Source organism: Gossypium arboreum, chromosome 9, assembly GCF_025698485.1.
Source record: "Gossypium arboreum isolate Shixiya-1 chromosome 9, ASM2569848v2, whole genome shotgun sequence".
Classification (NCBI taxonomy): domain Eukaryota; kingdom Viridiplantae; phylum Streptophyta; class Magnoliopsida; order Malvales; family Malvaceae; genus Gossypium; species Gossypium arboreum.
Window position 1 is genome coordinate 32702165 of NC_069078.1, and position 22870 is coordinate 32725034.

The window sequence follows — 22870 nt, forward strand, 5'->3', positions numbered from 1 at the left end:
CACATGTATATGTATATGAGACTCAAGTCAGAGGCCCTTCGACCTCACCCCCTTACCAGAGCGGTGTTTTATAATGGAATTTCATGAGACTTACGCTGAATAAAGTCACAAGTATGAAACCAAAGAAATCAATGGAGGAATAACTATAAACATGATTAGAGATTGAGAATGAGTTGATAAGTAAGCCAGAGCTAGAAAAATATTAGGTTGACATAAAGATTATTTGTGTATCGCACTGTCACAATTAGAGAAGAAATTTATTTTGGTAAACCAAATTACTCAGGTACGAGGTCAAGAAAATGTAATGATTGAGATCTTCTTAGAACTGATCTTTTTTAGTGAAAAGAATAATATGGGATTTGTGATGACAGAAATAGTTGGAGAAATAATATTTGAAATATAAGATGTCTGAGTATGGAAATTATAGTGCACAGATGATGAGTGCCTCTCTTGATATATTCTAAAAGAACATTATTCTCGGAAGTGTTATAGTAGATATCTATCTTTTGATGGAGTTCTTGTTATATGAGAATGCTATCTGATCTAAATGTCAGACGAAGACGTTGTCAGTCTGACCGGTTTATAATCTGTTTTTCTCTACTTCCCTCTATTATTCTATTATATTCTGTCTGATGGGAACTTATGAGAAAATGCATATGATGCTATGATTCTGTTTCTCTTAATTGTTGTATTTGATTCCAGTGGGACTAAATGATACTTTATTCTAGACTTTTTCCCTTTGAGGAATTATCGAGGTTTTTCATATTTTCTTAAGAGTTTGTTTTCGGTCTTCCGATATAGTCTTGTATCTTGGGATTTCTCTATCCTGAATTTCTTTACTTGGTTTTCTTGTTATCTTTGTTCCATAATCTATCAATCATGACTCATGCTCAAAGTGTGTTCTTTAGCTTACGATAATCCTGTCAAGTGTGACTATGCTCCTAATTTGATCATGGTAATGTAGTGATTTTAGTATTTGGATTTCTCTAATTTTTATGTAAGGATTTGACATCGGCAAAGGCATGAGTCGTGAAATTTCGAATTTCAATTGGTATGATGGACCTCTTTTCTCAAGTAAGCTAATCAAAACTAATGTCTTCAATTGAGATATATTGGTTATTTGAGCTAATACTAGTGAAATGGTCTTTGATTAGCATGATGAGTGAATTCTGAATGATTGTATGATAAAATTTGTCTTATGAAAGTCGAATGGCTTATTCCATGTTAGCAAAACTTAGACAGATGAGAATATTGTTAACCGAAGCATTTGAATTGGTCTAGTCTACACTTGGGCAGAAACTTCTTAATTTCCAGTGATGCACTGTTGTATGTATTGTGATGTATTTTAAGACCATAAGATAATGTGATAGCTTAGAGCTTTCGATGTTACAGAAGGATCTGAATTGTTAATGGGGATTAGAGCCGAGCATCAGGTTTTACCGGTGCTATATTTTCCAGTGCTGATATTAGAATAGAAATAAGAAAGGATTATTCTCGAGGCCATGTAACACCCCACACCCATACCCCACATTGGGATGGAATATGAGGCGTTACCTAATTCGATCAGATTTAAAACATTTTCAATCTAAATCAAAAACTCCATAATAAAGGCCTACGAGGTTCTAAACGTTCATTTAAAACCATTCGGGAGTGATTCGAGTCTTTCCACGAACTCAGAAAAATTTTTGCTAGACCTAGGGGCACACGCTTATGTGGGAGGGGCAACACGCTCGTGTGACCAATTCGACATGGTCGTGCTATTGGCCCGTGTGACTCACACAGCCTAAGCAATACAGGGACATGCCCGTGTCCTCTACCTGTGTGGAATTAATTCTAAATTCACACTTACAAGGGTTTTGACACAGCCTGGAACACGCCCGTGTCCCTGGTCTGTGTCCTTCACACGGCCATGACATCCAGTGTCCTAGCCCGTGTGCAAAAACTTGGACATTCTGTTCCTAACGTCAACAAATCTTAAGGGTTACACGGCTAGGGCACACGCCCATGTGCTAGGCCGTGCCTTTCACATGGCTGCGACACACGGCCGTGTCTCTACTCGTGTGTTTACTATCATGCATACTAACTTGAAATTTTTACGTGCAGGGGACACACGGCCAGGTCACACACCCATATGGCAGGCCGTGTGTCACACGCGGCCTAGACACACGCCCGTGTGCCTACCCGTGTGGACAAAATGAGGCTATTTACCAATCCTCTTTACCATCCTTGCATACATAACTTGCATAAAATCACTCTATGCCAATACAAGGATACCTCACATAGCCAAAATAGCCACACTGAACAACATTTCATTAGTGCAATTTACTCATCCATGAAAATATAAAAAATGGGTATTGACCATTATCTATAGCCTTATACAAAATAAAGGGATTTATCCCAAGCCAACACATTTTTCTAATTTCTCAATGACACAAAATATTAAAGTCTAAGCCCTATACATGCCATAAGAAAAACAAGAATTCTAACTATACAGAGTGTTCAGGATGATAGTGTGATCGTAACCTCCGACGTCCGATGATTCTCGAGCTATGTAGGCGACACTATAAAAAATGGAAAAGAGAGGGAGTAAGCATAAAGCTTAGTAAGAAGCATGCAAATACATAGCAACAACTATACCATTCATCAACACGCTCTTAATATAAAATAGTTATAAGCACAAATTACTCATCACATCCTACTACACATCATATAATATATTTTGAACTCACGTCTCATATATACCGAATAGGTACCTGTACCACTCACAACACGGTTATACTTTTCTCTAAATTTTAAACCATATCAGTAACAGTCTGATTTTGACCCTAGTCGAAACAGTGGTTTCGGGACCACAAATCCGAGTCTAAAAAATATTTTAATATTATTTTCTGTGTCTGTGATATGTGAATTTATATCTGCAAAGTTTCTGTGATTTAATTTGTTTGTTTCTGTGCTTAATTACGAAAAAGGATTTAATTGTTTAAAGTGCAAAAGTTGTGTGCTAGGTGTTAAAGCACCTATCTGGCTTAGCTTTTAAAATAAAGGTCCTTGCATGTCAAATATACCATTTGTTTTAATGGGGGACAAATATGGACATTAGTAGGTGAATTTTTACATGTAAATAATAAGGGTAAAGTTGGTATATGGCTTTTAATGTGTAATAAAATAAAATAAACATAAAATGGCCATGTATTTTCACCTTGTTCAGCCAAAAATTAGAAGAAGAAGAAGCCATTGAAGCATTTTGATGTTCGGCTAGTGCATGTCTTAATAGGTGAGATTATTTTGCTCGATTTTTGATAATTTCTACGTTTCGGTGATCGTTGCTTTGTGTTCTTAAAAACCCATGTCTAAATTTCTATTTTTTTTGAAGATTATAAAATGTTCCATTGATGACTATATGAGCTTTTTAGTGTTCTTATATGGATTATGAAAGATACATGTGAGATTATCGTGTTTTGTTCTTGAATTTTTGATGAAGTGAGCTATTTGAGATAAATTGTAAAAATGAGTTTTGAGGGACTAAATTGTGAATTAAATGTGTTATTTGGACTTTTATGGAAGCCATGTATATTCGGCTAAGCTAAAGTCTTGGTGAATTTTGCATGTTTGTGATTTTGTGAAAAATGGACTAAATTGTCAAAGTGTGAAAATGTAAGGGCTAAAATGTAAAGTGCCCTAAATATGTGTATATGGATTAAATTGAATGAAATGAATGATTGAATGGTTGAATTTGTATTGTATTAGATCAAGAATAAAGAAAATTTAACTTAGATCGGGGGAAGTCCAAAATAGTTGAATAGATGACTCGTTTTATCCGAAATTCGTTCGAGGTAAGTCAAATTACAATTACGTGTTAATTGAAATAAATTCTACACATATAAACTGTAATCTGTATTAGATGGCCTTGAGTGCCTGATGAATATCTTTGGAGTAAAGTATGATATTATGTTAATATCTGAAAAGCTCTGTATGTTTCTAAGAAAAGTTGACATCTATCTGAGACATCGTGTAAGATCATGTCTGGGACACAGGCCTCGATTGAGATTTACGTATAAGACCATGTCTGGGACAATGGTATCGTATCTGATTTCGTGTAAGACCCTGTCTGGGACAGAGGCATCGATATTGAATTACATGTAAGACCACTTCCGGGACATCGGCATTGTACTTGTTTATAAACATCTATATCATTTCTGACCCGTATGATGATAGCGTACGAAATCTGGGTTTGAGTATATGAAATGCATAACCTATGCAGGTACATTTGTATCGTACTAAATTTCTAAATATGAAAAACTCTGTCTCTATGAAATATGAATGGAAATGAAGCATGACATATATGCAAACAAAGGAGCATGGTTAAGTTTATAAATTATTCTATGAAATGGTTATGAATCTATATGGGTGAATTGTATTTATATGCTTTAGTAGTTAGACCAATTGTATTTGGCTTACTAAGCTCTTTGTAGCTTACTCTGTGTGTTTACTGTCTATTTTACAGTTATCGTAGCTACTGAAGGCTCGGGGATAGTCGAGGATTGTCACCACACTATTGAATTCATTTTGGTATTCTTGAAAGTTTAAATATTTTAAAGTATGGCATGTATAGGCTAGAAGGTTTATGTATTAAGTTTTGAATTGTAAATATAGGTTATGCAATGAAAGTTGGCTATCAAATGGTATGTTTGTGTTAAGTTTTGGTATGGTTTGAATGAGTTTTGAATGATGATGAAATAGTTGTAATGAATCATGTTTTGAGCATGAAATTGGCTGAACATTGTGTATGAATGTTGTTTAATTTGGCTTGTAGGAATGACCCATAAAGGGGTGGCAAATTGGCTTAAACCAAGCCTGCATTATACCACACGGCCATAGCATACGGGCATGTTTGTTGGTCGTGAGCTTAAGTCAGTAGCTAGCTAAGAATCACACGGCCGTGGCACACAGACGTGTCTGTTGGCCGTGGAAATAAGTCAGTATATAAGCTCTGTTTTGGCACAGTTGGTTCACATGGGTGTGTCTGATGCTCGTTTGGGGCACATGGCCTGGTCACATGGACGTGTGACCTCTATAGAATTGAAAATTTTTAAATGTTCTGAACTTTATGAATGTGTTCGGTTTAGTCCCGACTATCTCCTAAAAGTACATTTTAGGTCTCGTAGACCATCTTAAGAGATGATTGCTTATGAAATGATGTTATATGATATCTGTGATTCTGAATTGGTTTGAAATGTTCTGTTTGTCTGGTAATGCCTCGTAACCCTAATCCGATGTCGGTTACGGGTTAGGGGTGTTACAATATCTCTCACCGTTAAACCATTCAAAACATTATCGGATATTCAATAAACCTCAACATAAGATAGGATGTTGATGCCATGTCCCAAACATAGTCTTACACTAGCTTAACTCGTAGCCGATGCATGTCCTAGACATGTCTTACACTAGCTGTAACGCCCTGAATTTGGGCCTAGAAGTATTGGGCCTTGAGTGTGGGTCCGTAAGGAGGTTGTATATAAGTATTTAATTGTACAAGGAAATGACACAATTAAATGTCTGCTTTTGTGGTTAATGGCCCTGAGAAGTGTTGGAGAAATCTTGGGTTCAAACCTGGGCTTTAGCAAAAATTTTGGTAATAAGTGAATAAAACCCTGGGTGCTTGGATAAATGCCTTTTAAATTATTGTGGTAAATAAATGACACAAGGAAGCTTGTGGTCTAGTGGTTGTGGCGTCATTAAGGTTGTAAGGGAGCCTGGGTTCAAGTCTTAGCTCTTGCAATTTATTTTGGTTTTTCTTTTAAAGGAACCTGAACTTTGGCCTATAGATCTTATAATTAATTGAGGATAAAATATGACACAGAAAGAGCCTGTGGTGGAGTGGCAAGGTGGCTTGTTGTGTAACTGTGAGGTCTAAGGTTCAAGTCTTGGGATGCGCAAGGGAGTATTCATTTTGCTGTTTGAGTTGTGTAGGAGGTGGAGTTGGACTGGAACTCTGTGGTTGAAGTGGTCATATGGAAATAAGAAATTTTCCTAATGGTTGAAAGTAATCCCACATCGGGAAGCTAATATGGGAATTGGTGAGAAGCTGGCTTTAAATAGAGCCGAATCAGATGAGTTGGTGGAAAAAAAGGGATTAAGACCTAATGCAGGATGTGCCAAGGTTGGTGATCGTGGACTAATTCGGCGTGTTCTCATAAACAGGTGTGTATTCACGCCTTTCTTTGTTGGAAGTCGGCAAAAGCCAAAAAGGCAAAAAGTCGAAACTTTGGCATTTGGGGCCTCAGGAGCGTGTGAACACACGTGGGGTGAGCCAAGCCCACAAGTTATGGGTGATAAATTGTAGAGGCCGCCACGAGCGTTCTCGTGTGCTGGGGCTATTCTGGGCCTCGAAGTGCCAAATGAGCCCAATAGGCCCTGTGGGCCCGCTTGTGTAAACTTCACGGATTAGTGGGATGTAGATAGACTTGTCATGTTGCGCACATGACTTACGTAGTTCTGGGCCACATTGGGCCTAAATGGGCTGTTTATTAAACTGTGCAGGTAATCCCTAGCGTTGGGTGGATCGGTGTCGCAGAGGAACTCGGAAACGACCATACAACTTCACATGTTTTTTTCTATTTCGTTTATTTAGTTAAGCACTTTGGTTTTTGATTTGGGTTGTATTAAGGCCTCTTTATTTTCTTAACTTTTTATTTGGGAAATTTATTTAGTATGCTTAATATCTGTTAGAAGTAGGGCACGATTTTTTGAAACAACAACTGGTTTTCAAAATATCACGTCTTCGTAACTGTTTCAAAGTAAGCTTCCGCAGCAAGTAAGGTTTTAAGGGAATTAACGTTTCACAAGTTTTAAAATGGCCAGAGGTTTGAATAGTAAGAAGGGTTTTCAATAAGAACCTGGTTTTCGAAAAACACTTCAATGTGACACGCCAGATTCGGGCCTAACGTCTAGGCCAGGTTTGGGGTGTTACACTGGCTTACATCTCGAGGCTGACGCATGTCCCAGACATGTCTTACACTAGCTCTCGTCTCACTACTGATGCCATGTCCCGAACATGGCCTTACACTGGCTCTTGCAATGTGGCCGATGCATGTCCCATACATGTCTTACCCTAGCTCACCATAGTCCATATATCATGGCATGAATATCCGATTTATTTTCCATAGTTCAAACGGGAATTCTGCTATCTTAATTAGCATCATGCCTTCTCATTTCCACAATCAAGTGATTCATGCTAAATTAACTCATCGCATATAATGACAATGTAGTTGTAATATTTGCATACAACTTACCTCGGTTACAAAATATGGTGTCTAGACGGTTTAATCAATTTGCTTGGCCTTCCCCGGGTCTAAGTTTAAATTTGGTATTTCTTGATCTATAATAACAAAAATTCACAAATTTAGTCACCTTATTAATCTAGGCACCCAATAATCTATACTTGGCCAAAATGACCATTTTTCCCCTAGACTTTTGCAAAATGACCATTTTACCCTTAGGTCTGAAAATTGATGTTTTATCGAATTTCCTCCTATCGAAAGCCTATCCAAACCATTTTTACTCTTATAGCAATCCAAAATTTCCACTATCTCGCACATTTATCATCAAACTTTCAAATTATGCAAAATAGTCCCTACTAGGGTTTTCATGAGAAATCTCTTCACAAAAGTTGTTTATTACACATCTACTACTCATATTATTCCATAAAATTTTAGAAAAATACACATATGATTTCATGGAAAAGACCTAAACTCTCAACCATTTTTCAAAATAGTCCTTTTAATAGAAAGCTTATGCTTTAAGGGGTCCAAAAATGTAAAAATCATCAACAAAAAGTATGTAAATCACTTACTTGCAAGAGGAATAAGTTGCTAAAATTTTTGAAACTCAAAACCCCTAAAAATGGCTGAAAAATTTGTGGGAGAAGGAAGAATGCAAGAAAGAAAAGATGATAGCCAGGTTTAGGCATTATTTTATTACACATTATGTCATCCTTTTACCTAATGTTGACTTTTCAACATTTTTTATCTCCCATGGCAGGCCAAGCTAAGATCTAAGGGTCTTTTTACCTTTTAAAGGCCCCAAAATTGAGATTCATAACAATTTAACACCCTTAGCTATCAATTTAAGACTTTTGCATTTTATGCGATTTAGTCTTTTTTCACAATTGGGCTCAAAAACGTCAAAATTAGCTCACCAAAATTTTCATACACTACTAGTAACATGCTATGGCCCAAAATAATAATAAAATAAATTTTTTGACTTCAGATTTGTGGTCCCGAGACCACTATTCCAACTAGCCCCAAAATCGGGCTGTTATAGGCCATATCAGAATTATTCCCGTATTGGAAAGAGGAAAAATGTGATGTAGTTTATTGCTAGATGTTTGACGAGATCTGTGAATCATGCCGGTATGTATTGAATCCCCGCTTATCAGATTCATGAAATTTCTTGTCTATATGATTGTTGGATTTCTTGGGATACTAGTCTCCACTAATCGGATTGAAATCCAAGTTATATATTGTGATTTCTGGAGAAAGCTAAAGGAGGCTTTGAAATTTAAAGGCAACTGAGAGTTGATTTGGTAACCAGTCAGACTGCGTAAAATTATAGAGAGTGTAAGGTCAAGATGAACTGGCTAGTTTTATTATTCGAATTCGAAAAGATTCTAGTATGTGTGTATATGTGACATGATGGCATAAACCGAACCATTGTGTATATGAACTCTCTGATGGAGGTTGAAATTCAGTCGAGGTGGGGTATAGCAATGACCTCTTATGACACAGATATCAGAAAGTAAAGAGATAAGATTAGAGGCACAGTCGAGTAAAATTTCTTTAGCGATGATTATGGGAAAGAAAAGTTTATGTGAACACCAAAACCACTTTTCTGGTAAGATTTTCGGGGACGAAAATCCTTAAGGGGGAGAATTGTAACAACCCGATTTTAGGCCTAGTCAGAACAGTGGTTTCTTAACCACTATTCTGAGGTCGGATAAATTATTTTCAATATTATTTTATGTCTTATAGCATGTTTATATAAGTGTATGAAAATTTTGGTGAATTAATTTTAGTAATTGTGAGCTTAATTACGAAAAATGACTAAATCGCGTAAAGGGAAAAAGTTTTGTTTTGCTAGCCAAATGTGTTAAATAGCTAGAGAACCATAATTGGGGGTCTTTAAAGTGCCAATAGACCTTTAGGCTGGCCGACCATAGAGACAAAGATAAGACAATTTTCAAAGTTAGGTGGAATTGGGTGGCTTATTTGACTAAAAATAAAATAAAATAAAGAGGGAATGATATCATCATCTTCCCATCAATTTTTCCACCGAAAATACCAGCAAAGAGGGGGTTTTTGAAGCTTTAAAATTTCATCTAGGTTATCCTCTTGCAAGTAAGTAATTTTCATATCCATTACTGGTAATTTTTATACTTATGGGACCCTTGTAGCATAATCTAGCTAATGAGGGGACTATTTTGCAAAATAGTTAAAAGTATAGGGTTTTTCCATGAGAGTATTCATGCTTTTTGCTGAATTTTTATGGAAGAAAATGAATCTTGGTTTTTAAATAAACAACTTTTATGAAGTGGTGTTCATGAAAAACACCTAAAAAGGGTTATTTTGTAAAGTTGTAAAATAAGTTGTAAATGTGTGAAATAATTGAAATTTTGAGTTGCTATAGTTATAAAAAGAATTTGGATAGGCTTGGTAAAGGAAGAAATTCAATAAAAATCGATTTACGAGCCTAAGGGAAAAATCGTAATTTTTGTAAAGTCTAAGGGCAAAATGGTAGTTTTGCCAAATTGTGAATTATAGAATGTTTTAATTAATGTAATGATTAAATGAGTGAATTTCATCATGTTAGATCAAGAAAATCGAGATTCGGGCTTAAATCGAAAAAGTACGTGGTTAAGTACAAAAAAAGAATAATTAGCCGAAATTGCATTCGAGGTAAGTTTGTATGATAATAATAGTGCAATGTTATGTTTGAATTATAATTCTTTACTATTATTGCATATATTGTATGATTTAATATATATATTGGAAAAGTTGATGAAATGGTGTATATGATGTGGAAATATGACATGGAAGAATATTACATGAAATGCAAGAAAATGTTGATCCATGACAAGTGATATATGCAATATGTGGTATGTGTTATGTAAATTCTTAAAAGCTTATTTGCTATTTGAGTTATGCCTTATTATGCTATGAAAGGGCAATTGATACTATGAATAGTGAGATCTACACTTCGAGTAAGTTTGACAGAGATAGAGCATCAAAAAATCTCGTCTGAACCGTAGGAATAGTCTAGGGTGCATGTGACATGTCACTAGGAATTAAGAAATCTGAACTTGTTGAGTTAGTCCAAGTTCGTGATATATATGAGGCATTTGAGCTCGTTGAACTGGTCTGAGTTTGTAATGGATGCGATTCATGTAATTGGGTTCTGGACAATGGACTGGTGTGTCCTGCCGGTGGATAAGTAATCCTTGAGTGGGTCGGACACCTGACAGCTTGTGTGAGCAGCCCGTGTAGCTACACCTTGACCGATAGCTTTTATGAGCACACCCGTGAGTAGCTCCATTGTGAGGGTTACATGTTATGAGATAGCTTTGGCTACTTATGTATATGTGGCACTTATTTGCAAGTTTTTCGCGTATCCAATAATATTCTGAGGGTTTAACGGGTAATGCAATAGATGTGATAAAAGTCCCGAGGAGGGTATATTAAAGAGGTATGGTTATATGATGTATTACGATGAGTACATGCATGTACACCAAACTTATGGTTATAGAGACTTTGAAAAGTTGAGACATCGGTGAGCTAGGATGTATGAATTATGATTATAAATTTTGTTGCAATATCATGTTAACTTATATTGTGCAATTGAACATGGAATTCATGAAATGGTGAGTTCATGATTAGTCGAAGTGAACTTATGATAGTTATCATTATATTGCATTAAAACAGTGTTGGAAAGTAGCAGTTGTGTGAATTTGAAAATCCACCAAAAATTGTAGAAATTGAGTTAGAGGTTGAATAAAATATGAAATCAAAGCTTAATGAGTCTAATTTCACATAGAAGAAACGGTGTAAGCAAAAGAGTTTCATATTATGAAATATTTAAATTATTATGGGACAGAGTCAGAATGATTTCGAAATCCCTTGTTATGATTTGAGAAAATCATTGAAAATTGTACAAAAATATATATGGGTTATAATTTATATTCTTAGAATTATTAATGAGGCTATTTTCAAGAGATATAGACAGGAATGTCATCTGAGTCCTATGAGATAATTAATTTTTAGTGAAGAGGGGTCGGAATTGTCAGACAGTGAAAAAGGGGTAAATTTAAGGAATAAACTGTACTAATTGGCTAAACCAAAAATTATGAAAATTTTCTGGTAAGAATATATGTGAGTCTAGTTTTTCGAAAAATTAGTGGAGCTTAATTTGGAGTTTCGTAACTCCAAATATAACTAATTTAGTGACTCTGACTCGAGAAAACAACTGAACTTGAACATAGGTAAAAAAGGCAAATGATGATAGTATTACATTGAGAGCATGTTGCAAGAATTGGTGGAAGAATGTTGATAAGATGCTTATTATTTTCATATGGACTTACTAAGCATGAAGCTTACTCCCTCCTTTCTATTTCTTTTAGCTTTGTCAGGTTAGCTCGGGGTTGGAGATCGTCGGAGGCAACATCACACTATCAAATCACTACCATTGGGATAATGAAGCATATATTAGAAATTTCAAGTGAGTGACATGTATAGGGATCTAGTTTATTGACATGTATTACTATATTTTGGCCGAATGTATTGGCTTATATTGAGTTATATGTATATGGCCATGAGATGTCGCTCATATTGATTATGGCTTGTAAATCCAGCTATTCATGTCATGTCTAATGTTTATGATGTGATTATGTTTGTTTGCCATGCATGGTTGGGAATATGACATGTGTGTTGGATGTATGCTCTATGACCAATTGAGGTGGTCATAGCCATATAGTAATTGCATGTTATAAAAACGTGTTAATGGTTGGACATGAGTGCTTGATGGATAAGTTGGTAACCATAGTATAATGGAAAAAGTGATCATCAAAATGACAAATCTTCTGAATGTGATTTAAAGAAGCTAGACTTGGTATTGCATGAGTAGATGCATTGCTTGTAAGAGGCCATGTTTATGTTATGAATATGTCTTAATAAAGAGTGTTTAATCACAAAAAAGATTCCATGAATTGTGGTTTTAATATGTATAAGGTTGTAAGGGTTTATAGGTAACATGAAGGCTTGGGAAATAGCCTAAGTGTTGACTACATGAGATGAGACACAGTTGTGTGTCTCAATTGTGTGAGGGACATAGTCTTGAGACACGGGCGTATGGCCTGGCCGTGTGGTTCGATTTGCATACTGACGTCATAAACAGAGAGTTACACGGCCTGAGGACACCGGCGTGTCAAAGGCACACGGGTGTGTCCCTATGTCCACATGGGCATGTGACCTGTTTCATGGAAAGAAATTTTTTAAGTTTTTCTAAAACTTCTTAAGGTTCTTGATTTAGTCCCTAACTACTTTCAATGCATGTTTAGGGCTTCGTAGGCTCGTGTATAGAACATTATGCATGTTTTTGAATAAATTTTAAATTTGAATGAAATTTTGTAGCCCGGTTTTTGCATGTTGTGAACGATTAAGTCCTGTAATGCCTCGTACCCTGTTTCGGAGTCAAACAAGGGTAAAGGGTGTTACACGAAAAGTAATTAAAGCATTTGAAGAAAAATACCAATTTTAAAGACATTTTGAAAATTAAAGCTTGTAGATATAAAGGTTGATGTAAGAACACACTAAGTCATAATATATCCATGTGAAGATTATGTCAATTGTATTCTCATACTCAACAATGAACTTCAAGAAAAAAAAATATGAAAAAGAAGCATACTTAAAATCCATTTGAAACGAGCACTTTATCCAATGATCTAAGGATAATACAAAATAAGTTCCAATTGCATAAAGGTTCAACCAAATTCATGCCTAATAAAAGATACAAATTGACACTTAAACGAAGGTGTCAATTATTAACAAGAAATGTGAACAAGGTATGAATTAAGAATCAAATAATTGCATGCTAAGAAGGTTTAAAAAGATCACAAGCAAATCTTATTTCTAGCACTCCTACTTGCTAGATTCATATCTTAATGATTTTTTCCCTTTTTCTAAGTAGCAAATTTTATTAAACAAAATAAGACATGAAGAGCATAATGGTACAAAAAATATGGATATCAAAAGCTCATCAAAGCTACAAAAATACCAATTATGAAGATTGTAACACCCTATACCTGACCCGATCCACGGGTTTGGGTATCGAATGTCACAACCAACTCAAATAACTTAAAAAGAATTTTAGACTGACTTGTTTAAATAATTTGGCACTATCAAATTACAAAATTTAGCTTCAGTTATAATCCTCATCATTCTAACTTTACAATTCTTACAAATTCACTACATTTGCAAATCTGACAGTATTTACAATTCCAACTTAAGATTATATTATTAATACATCTATTTTAGTCTCTGAGGAATAGCCTCTAGGAGTGCCCCTCTATACACATGATATGGCTGACGAGCCCTTTAGCACAAAGATGGCGGTGTTTGGCTTAATCCTCTCTCTCAACAACTATGATAATTTGACTTTGCATCCAAGGCAGTACAATCGTAAGTTCAGATGAACTAAGTGAGATTCTATGAAACTATAAAAAAGAAATATTTTGAAATCTTCAAGAAAATAAATTTAAAGCAGAGATTCCAAACTCCCTATTTATCCTTGGCCTTCCGTAAATTTCACTAGCGTGGTTGATGCTTTACCTTTTTTCCATAGCTCACCGCTGGTGAACTTATTCTCTAATTTAGACATAATCACATTCTTTACGATAATGGTTCTCTATGGTATTGGTCTAATTCCACCTTATTCTAGTGCCCTTTATATCTTAACAAGCTTAACTCTCATTATTATCCTTACACTTGGATATAAAGTTCGTTGCCTACAACCGTCTGTTTCCAGCTTATGCTTTCTTTAGCTTTGGACCCTTACCCTGATTTGTTCTTCTAATAGTAGAAAAACTTAGGATTTTCCACCTTAACTCCTCCTCCAATTCAAACTCACAGTATTAAACATGTTGATAAACTAGCTGATTGGATGCCCCACCAACTTGAAAGGTTCATACTTTACAATCTATCCCTAAGCTGTTAGTTAACCTTATCCCAATATTCTGGAAAATTGGGTTTAATAGTTTGATCCTATTGATCCTTACCCTCTGCTACTTTCCACGGACTGTCAGCTCAAGGTAGCCCTTGGCAGACTTCTTCTTCTGCTAGCCATATATGGTCCATTCGTTGTCACCTATACTTGGTCAAACATTCTTCCTATTTTTAGGTTCCTGATAGACTCTACCAGTCAAATCGTTTGGGTGATCATTATCCCCTAGCGAACCTCAAGGGACTTACCCCGTCTCTGGCTTCACCTCTCCACCCATGAGTCCCTAGATTTAGGTCTTGCTTGAGCATCTAATAATCACCTCAATTCTGGTTTAATATCTGAAATTTACAGACTCACTCTCGTGGATATTTTATACCTCAATATAGTTGTTCCCTCCTAATTCCTTATCATCATTAAGGATTGCATTTTCATGTTTCTTTCCCGTAATAATTTGGTAGATTCTTGACAATCCCACTTACCCATGATCAAAGACGTGTCGTATTTATCCAATATAATACTCTCCATGGGAGTCATACCGCATTCTTCTCATACTTATCCGATCAGCTTCTCGGTTCACTAAATTGGAAAAGTTTTATTTTTTCCATAATCGACTTATGGTCTTATGCCTTGTAACCCCATGTTTAATATCCTAGTAGACTCTATTGGTTGTTGTAGTCAAGCTATGGTCTTACACCTTATAACCTTATATTTAATGTCCTGACGAACTCTATTGCTTATTGTAATTGAGCTATGGTTTTACATCTTGTAACCCCATGTTTAATGTCATGACGGACTCTATTGGTTGCTATAGTTGAGCTATGGTCTTAAACCTTGTAAACCCATATTGAATGTCCTAGCGGACTATATTGGTTGTCTAGTAGATATATGGTCTTACACATTTTAACCCCATGTTTAATGTCCTGGCGGACTCTATTGGTTGTCACAATTAAGCAATGGTCTTATACCTTGTAAACCCATATTGAATGTCCTAGCAGACTCTATTGGTTGTCTAGTAGATATATGGTCTTACACATTTTAACCTCATGTTTAATGTCCTGGCGGACTCTATTGGTTTGTCATAGTCAAGCTATGGTCTTAAACATTATACCTCTTTTTAGATTTCGCCCCGAAGGACCTTACCATCGTCGCTATGTCACTCTATAGAGTCGATAGACTATCATCACATTGTCGTTCAAGCAAGTTAATTGATTACTTTCCATGATGTTGCCATGCTCCATTGTCATCCCTTATTAGTTTACCTATTCCTCTATTCTGCCAATTATTCTTAACTTCATTTACCCCATCAAGGTAAAATTCCTCCATACTTCACATACACTATATTCATGCACATCATCCAATTCATTGTGCTAGTTAGTATCACATACATTACATCATGCATCTATTTGTTAATTCGCAACCATACAATATCCAGCAAATACACTTACAACCATATGCATACACAACTCACTTATCCCTCATATTCTTACACGACCAAGGTCTTAAACATAACTCAAGCATACATAGATGTGGTTCAAGCAAGAAACATAACATCAACAATCACCCAAAAAAATCGGGTATAGAGACTCACCTTGCTACCTTTATTCTCGTTAGCTTAGCTTGTCCAAACGCTAGAATCTTCTTCGTCCTGATGACCAACTATGTGCATGAGCATTAAAACAACTAATTTATGAAACAATTTTTAAAGTTCAGTTTTTCTACAAGCATACAAGTCAGTTATAATATTTATAGTGTTACAATGAAACATGAAATTGTTTCAAGTATCAAACTCAAATGAAGAGGCGATTGAGCAAATAATTAGCATACAAAATAGAGGCTAAGTGGTTACTAATATGATTTTATATTTATAGCAATTCATAAAAGATAAGTTTGCAAAAAAATTAAATATTCTACTCTAGGGACTAAATTGCAAGAAATGTAAACTAGAATGACTATCTAGCAAATGACTAATGGGGGTTGGTTCACTTCTAAATCTCGAATTAAGGACATAGATTCCATAAATTACCAAGTGGCTCCATTTTATTTTCTGATCTCAATTTTATCGACTTAGACGATTAGGTTCGGTTTATCTTTTGATCTCGCCGGTTGATTCGGGACTAACGAATGGGTGCGTGATAAGATTACCTTCCAGACTCACTTTATCTTAATATTCCCTTAGGGCGTCACTACCTAAGTTCTTAGTTCTATTCAAATTAGTCCAATTTGTTACGATTTAGTCCATTATCCAAATATTTCAGTTTATCCACATCTCCATTAACCAACCTCCTTAAGGATTTACCTACACATGCTCAAAGTCAAGAAAATAAACATAACAATGGAACACAAAGCAGCCATAAAAGTAAAACTTAAGAAAAATGTGAAAGTTGAGATTTTCATGCAAGAAAATCTAAATAGCATGAAAGTAAAAGTATTTAACAAAGAAATCTAAGGCAAGGAACATAAAAAGGAACAAGCTTTAACAGATTTGAAGTGAAATAAACTGAAATACATTAAACTAAAACTTATATAGTCTTGAAAACAAGGTATAGGGATTGGAAAAGTAAATAAATCTTAGTTACAATATTAACTAACTTAACTAACATCAAGAATAAGAAGTAAATGTAAAAAAAAAAACTCTAATTTAAGGTTGAAGAAGAGAAAAATAAAACCCTAGAAAAGTGCAGAGGAAAAAAAACTAAAGAATACTAAACCTAAAACTCAGCTAAAAATATGTCTCTCTCATTCTCAGTAATTTTTCGCTATTTTGAAGGATGTTCTGATGACTTTTTGATGCCAAAATTGCCCCTACATGGGCCTTATGCCAAAATTCCTTGAAGAGGATATCGTGATATCTTAAGCAGTATTGAACTTGGGGGTCTTCCTTGAGAGGTTGATATCGCAATACCCAAGGAAGATGTCACGATACCACTAAAAGGTCTCCTTAGTCTTCTATGCTATCAGAGGTATTGCGATTCCAAGAGTTGGATATCGCAATACCCTTACCCTAGATGTCTTTCTCGCTCGTTTTTGACCTTCGAAACGTCTCTACATCACTTAAACACACGTTAGACCTCTAAATGGCATTATCAGCCAATTCGGGTAAAAAAACAGACAAAAATGAGAGGTTTTCACTTATTACCCAAAAAATATAAAAATATAAAAATAACAAAAAACTAAGCTAAAAACTCTATTTTGCTTGAGAAAAAGCTCTTTTTGTGCGTCAAAAAAGCCTAATTTGTCACATCAATTTGTGGGAGATCACTTGGCAACTAAGCATAACAACTGTATACATCGGGTTAAATTGAGCCACACAAACCTTAACTTAGAATCCATAACTATACAAATAATTTTCAAGAATTATTATTTCTTTTTCCTCTAACTCACAAGTACATGGGGGGCTTAAAACTTACCAGTTTATCAAATTTTCAACTTTCCTAACTTCTAACCCCATATTTACCACCCTATGTAGATTTTTTTAAAACTTTTTCTTCTTCAGAGCAACCGAAGAAGACATTGCAAATGAGAAGGAGATTACCTCCTAAATTCAAAAGAATTCTTTCTTTACTAATCAAACAAACACATATGTATATACAACCTAGGTTTGCATGGTCTCCTAGCTTATTTTAGCCATTCACTGCTAATTATTTTGTCTCCCAGTAGGGAGATAGCTGGCTCTAATCTAACTAAACTAGAATTGATATCCAACTAATCATAATTCAATCGTTAAAATTTTTAAATTTCCTAATGGAGCCTGAAAATTCACCAATCCATTCAATTTAATCCTAACTTCCTTAAATTTTGGGACAATAAATATAACCGAGCGTGACAACTCCCCCACTCTTAAAGAAAATTTCGTCCTTGAAGTTTCCTTTTGTTAGTAGCTCTAAAAGTGGACTCCGAGTATATATTTTTCTTTCACAACTTAAGGGAGATCACTACTATACTTCCTTTTTGCCTTAGCATTAGTCATTATCTCAACTTTTCCTTTAAATCCATCCTGCTTAAATAGTGGGTCCGCTCAAACTTCATTTTGTAGCGGTTATTGAATTTAAGGATAACCTTACCATCATTCTGGTGGAGCCTCTAGCTTACTCTTGATGCCAAACATCCCTAGAGAAAAAGTTACTTAATTAAACCTATAGAAATGTACACTAATTTTGGTGGATACTTGATGGATAATTCACTTTAGCAGATCTTCGTGATTTTTGGCTCTCAAGGGTTTACGAAAAACCCTTCCCCTAATTGATAGAAGTCAAAAGCAGGTTCAGGGGCCTAAACAAATGGTTACTTTTTGAATCCAAACTTCTCTTGGACGATTGGTTATTTAAATCAAGGCACAATGGAGAATAAATCCCTTCATCTGAAATAAACTTTCCCCCCAATTATTTCGTCGATTGATTTTCTTTTTAAACCCTAAATCCTCTTTCTTTAACTTATTTCTATCATTTTTTTCTTCATTATTTTTCCTTCATAAGAGTTACTTCTCCCACGTGACCACTTTTAGTTTCCATGTAATTTTTCACTTTCCTTTTTCTTTAATCTTACTCTACATCATTATGGCTAAGGTTGCACTATCGTTGGGAGGAAGGGTTAGAGGTTCTGGTCGTTGGAGTCAAAAGGGTCACCCGAGGAGTTCTACAGTCACAGAAAATGATGGTCCCCAATCCCAAGGAACTAGTACTTCATCAGGAATGACATTGTACAGATGCTCAACTACTCAAGACGAGATGGTACATTGACCGCCTATAAATGGGTTATCATTTATAGTTAAATAATACACCAAAAATATAAGAGTTAAGAACATGGTGTTTGCAAGTGCATGGATCAAATTGTAATATAGATTGTACAACGAAATACTTGAAGGTATTTTGAGGACCATACCTAATGGAGGATGGAATAAATAATGAAAATACTTTTTATAATGATAATTCTAAGTAGTAATAGTTAATTCCTATATTATGATAGCTAGTAAAATAGATTCAGAGGAATAAAAATAAAGAAATAAAGAAAAATAAACAAATGAATTAAATTGATAAACCAATCAGGAACATTAACTAGCTTTAGGTTTGCAACTAACTTTGAATTAGGGTTCTGAGTGGACTAATAATTGATTAAGAAATTATTACTTCTCAGCTCCAATTAACTTAATTGGTTGATAAATACTCGCTTATCTTCCAACCTCACTTTCTCAACCAAGATAAATTACGATTTGCTAAATTTGACTTATCTCTCGACCTCGTCTAGCCTATGATAACTTATTAGGGTTGTAAAGAATAATAGTTTATGAATACATAATTTATACAAACTATTCCATCTCAAGAAGTCTCAAATCCTCTGTTAATCACATCCTCATCGATTCAAAGAAGAAAACATATGTGGATTGAGTATCAAATGGGAAACGGAGTAGCAAATCTCTATATTGGAATAACGAAATAAAACAAATGCAAATAAACAAGTCCTTGGAACAAAACTGATTCAAGAAGAAAAACAAGAAAGTATTGAAAAAGATGAAAATAAAATAAACTTAAACTAATTCTAAACTACGAGGGTTTTTGAAGACATTGAGGATGACTTGATTGCATTCAACCCACAATATCTTATTTATAGAGGCGTTGGCAGCCCAAATTAGGTCTTCAATGCGTCTTAGGTCTTCGTATAATTTTGATTGTATAGATGAAAATAACCCCAAAATACTAAGGCAGTACGTCAGCCTTGTGTCGCACCACACCTTTTACGTGGCGCGACACGAGACCCAAATATTGCCTTGTTTCGTTCCTTTGGTGGTTTGATGTCTCAAGATGCTTGTGCATTACTCAACCTTTGCTTCCATGTCAATTGGGCATTTATATCTCTATCTTACACACTCAATTAAACCAATTAGTACAACCTAAGGTCCATGTCGGCCTATTAGGTCACAACACCTACAAAATGTGTTAAAAACACTTTTTTTTTAATTAACTTTCTATCCAATGTCTAAATACTAAAACATAAATTAAAATCCTAAATTTCTTAGAAAACAAGCTCTTTAAGTGCGAAATTGACCCAAATTAACTGCTACATTTGACATCAAGTCATACATTGCTTAGCAGCTCGAGGCATCCGATTGCCCAAATTCGCATACCTTTTTGAGATTATCACAGGGGAGAGACGTCTAAGTGATTCTAGTAAGGGCCTCATTTTACCCCTCTACTTGTTGGAAGCTGACTTTTATCTCTCCTTACATCCCTTTTTCTGCACGATACTTAATGAGTACAAAATTGCGCCAGGGCAACTACTTGGTTTATCCTGGTGGAAGTTGGTGACATGCTTTTTTACACTGCAATAACTGAATGAGCCACCCATGTTTGTTGTCTTCCAACGCTTCTACTAATTGAAGGTTCTGACTTAAGGGCCTCCAACTGGAATAGTCTACTTCAGTGTTCGTCATGGTTGCAAACCCATTCTCAGGGATTGGGCTTGAAACCTTTGTTTGGACCACAATAAATTTATTTTGGTGAAAACCAAGCTTTCCAAAGGTTTCGATTTTCCTACGAAGTGGTCCATTCCTACAAATTCTATTTGCCGCCAATCTTAGCCCTTGGACATAGAAATCGCAGTAGCACAAGTTGTAAGATTATATCTAGGGTTAACTCTGAAGTTAAAAAGGCTTCTCACTATTAGAAATATCTTTTGCTATTGTTTGGAGTAAAGGAGCCCAAATGGTTGGCAAGCTTCAGGCCTTTATCTTGGCATGAATCCCAGAATGGTTCATTCCACTGAAAAGGCATGGCCGTTTGGGGCTAATAGCGAGTTAGCTTGGGCTCTTATTGGAAAATGAAAGGAGCCCATAGATTTCTTCTACACCTTTTGCAATATTCCTCCTCAGTATTGGCTTTCTCTAACTTCAGGGTTCATGGGTGAGTCATCAGGTAGAGATTTAGTTAAAAATGTTGCTAACCCTGTAATTCCTCCTACAGGTCCTACTAATCTCTTGCCCTAACACCCCTATAATAGCCTGAAGTCATGGATATAGTGGTTTTGTTTGAGAGTGCACAATAAGCCATGGATGCAGTTGCTTCGAAAGTGTGAGTTGGTAATAGTAGCCGCAAGAGGTTGAGACTTGAAAGGGGTCCTCTAGTGCTAAGAGACAACGAAAATAGGTTGTCTTGCAAAAAACTTGGCAAGTAACATATCTTTCTAGAGGGTGAATCCTTTTCCCCTCAACCACGTTCGACTCTCTTACCCATGACAACATTCCAAGCATCCGACTCTCTAACACATCATCTGTTCCTTCCTCCAATCATTCTCGATCCTACGATTGAGTTTATCAATGCTATGAACCCTTCTGCTACCACTTCAGCTCCACTTCTTGCGATTTTTGGCAATCCCTACCAGGCTCTTCGTAGTTCTCTAATTAGCACCCTTTACTATACTCCATATTCAAGGAAGGTCCAAACCTTTTTCTCTTGGCAGAAACATATCGGCGCGAGCTAATATCCTTTCTCTCCCTTTGTTGTTTAGCAAAGACATAAAAGAGATCTTGTAACACCCCAAATATGGCCTAGACATTATGGCTGAATCTGCGATGTCACATTGAATTGTTTTTAAAAAACATAATTTCGTTCTCAAATCCGTTCTATATTAAAACCTCTTTATGATTTTAACGAAAATTTAGGATATCTTGTTCGTTGTTAAAATTCAAGTCATTTACAAAAAATGTTAATCATATTAGATTGTTATTACACTTTAAAACAATGTTGGATGCGAAAGCTTTTAAAATATGTTGCGTAAACATGGTGTTTTGAAAAGCGTTATTTTTTTCTAAAATTCGCAGCCTATTACTAACAGATATGAATCAAAGTAAATAAATCCCAACTCAAAATAAAAACTTAAAGAGGCCTTATGAAAAAATAAATACCCAAATTAAATGACTTATAAATTAAGTTAAAAATGGAAGCAAATGCGGTTATGTGGCCACCTTCAAGTCCCTTGCAGCACCGATTCCCTAAGAATTACCTGCGCAGAAAAGTAAAAGGGTGAGTTTATGAAAAATTTAGTGTGTAATCCCATAACAACAATCAGTCATATAGTAAGCAATTATAGTTGGGGCCTAAGCCCATTTCAGTACAGTCCAGTATTAGTTGGGCCTTAGCCTATTAAAGTACCAATATCAGTATGGGCCTTAGCCCAATTCAGTAATAGTATCAGTATCAGTACATAATGCAAATAGAGAACCTACCCCACCAGCCTTTACACTCCACTCCGTCTAGCCCTACACTCCATGTGGTGATAAAATCAACCCACTCATCCCTACACTCCAAAATAGCACCGGTTGTGGCACTAAACAGTGATTACGGCACCGGTTGTGGCATAATATCATATGTGTATGTAATATATATGGAATGGCATGCTCGAATACAGTCATACACATCATAGGAGTAAATCAGTCAGTTTATCTCATAAGGGCATAACAGTCATTTCACCAAATTGGGGTCTAGGTGTACTTACTAATCCGACAATAGGTCCACAGTCGTCTCGGGCGATCCGTGCAACCTTATCAGTCAAACAGTGAAAATGGGCCCATGTGGGCCCACACGCCTGTATGCCCACGAAGCCAAAAATGGCC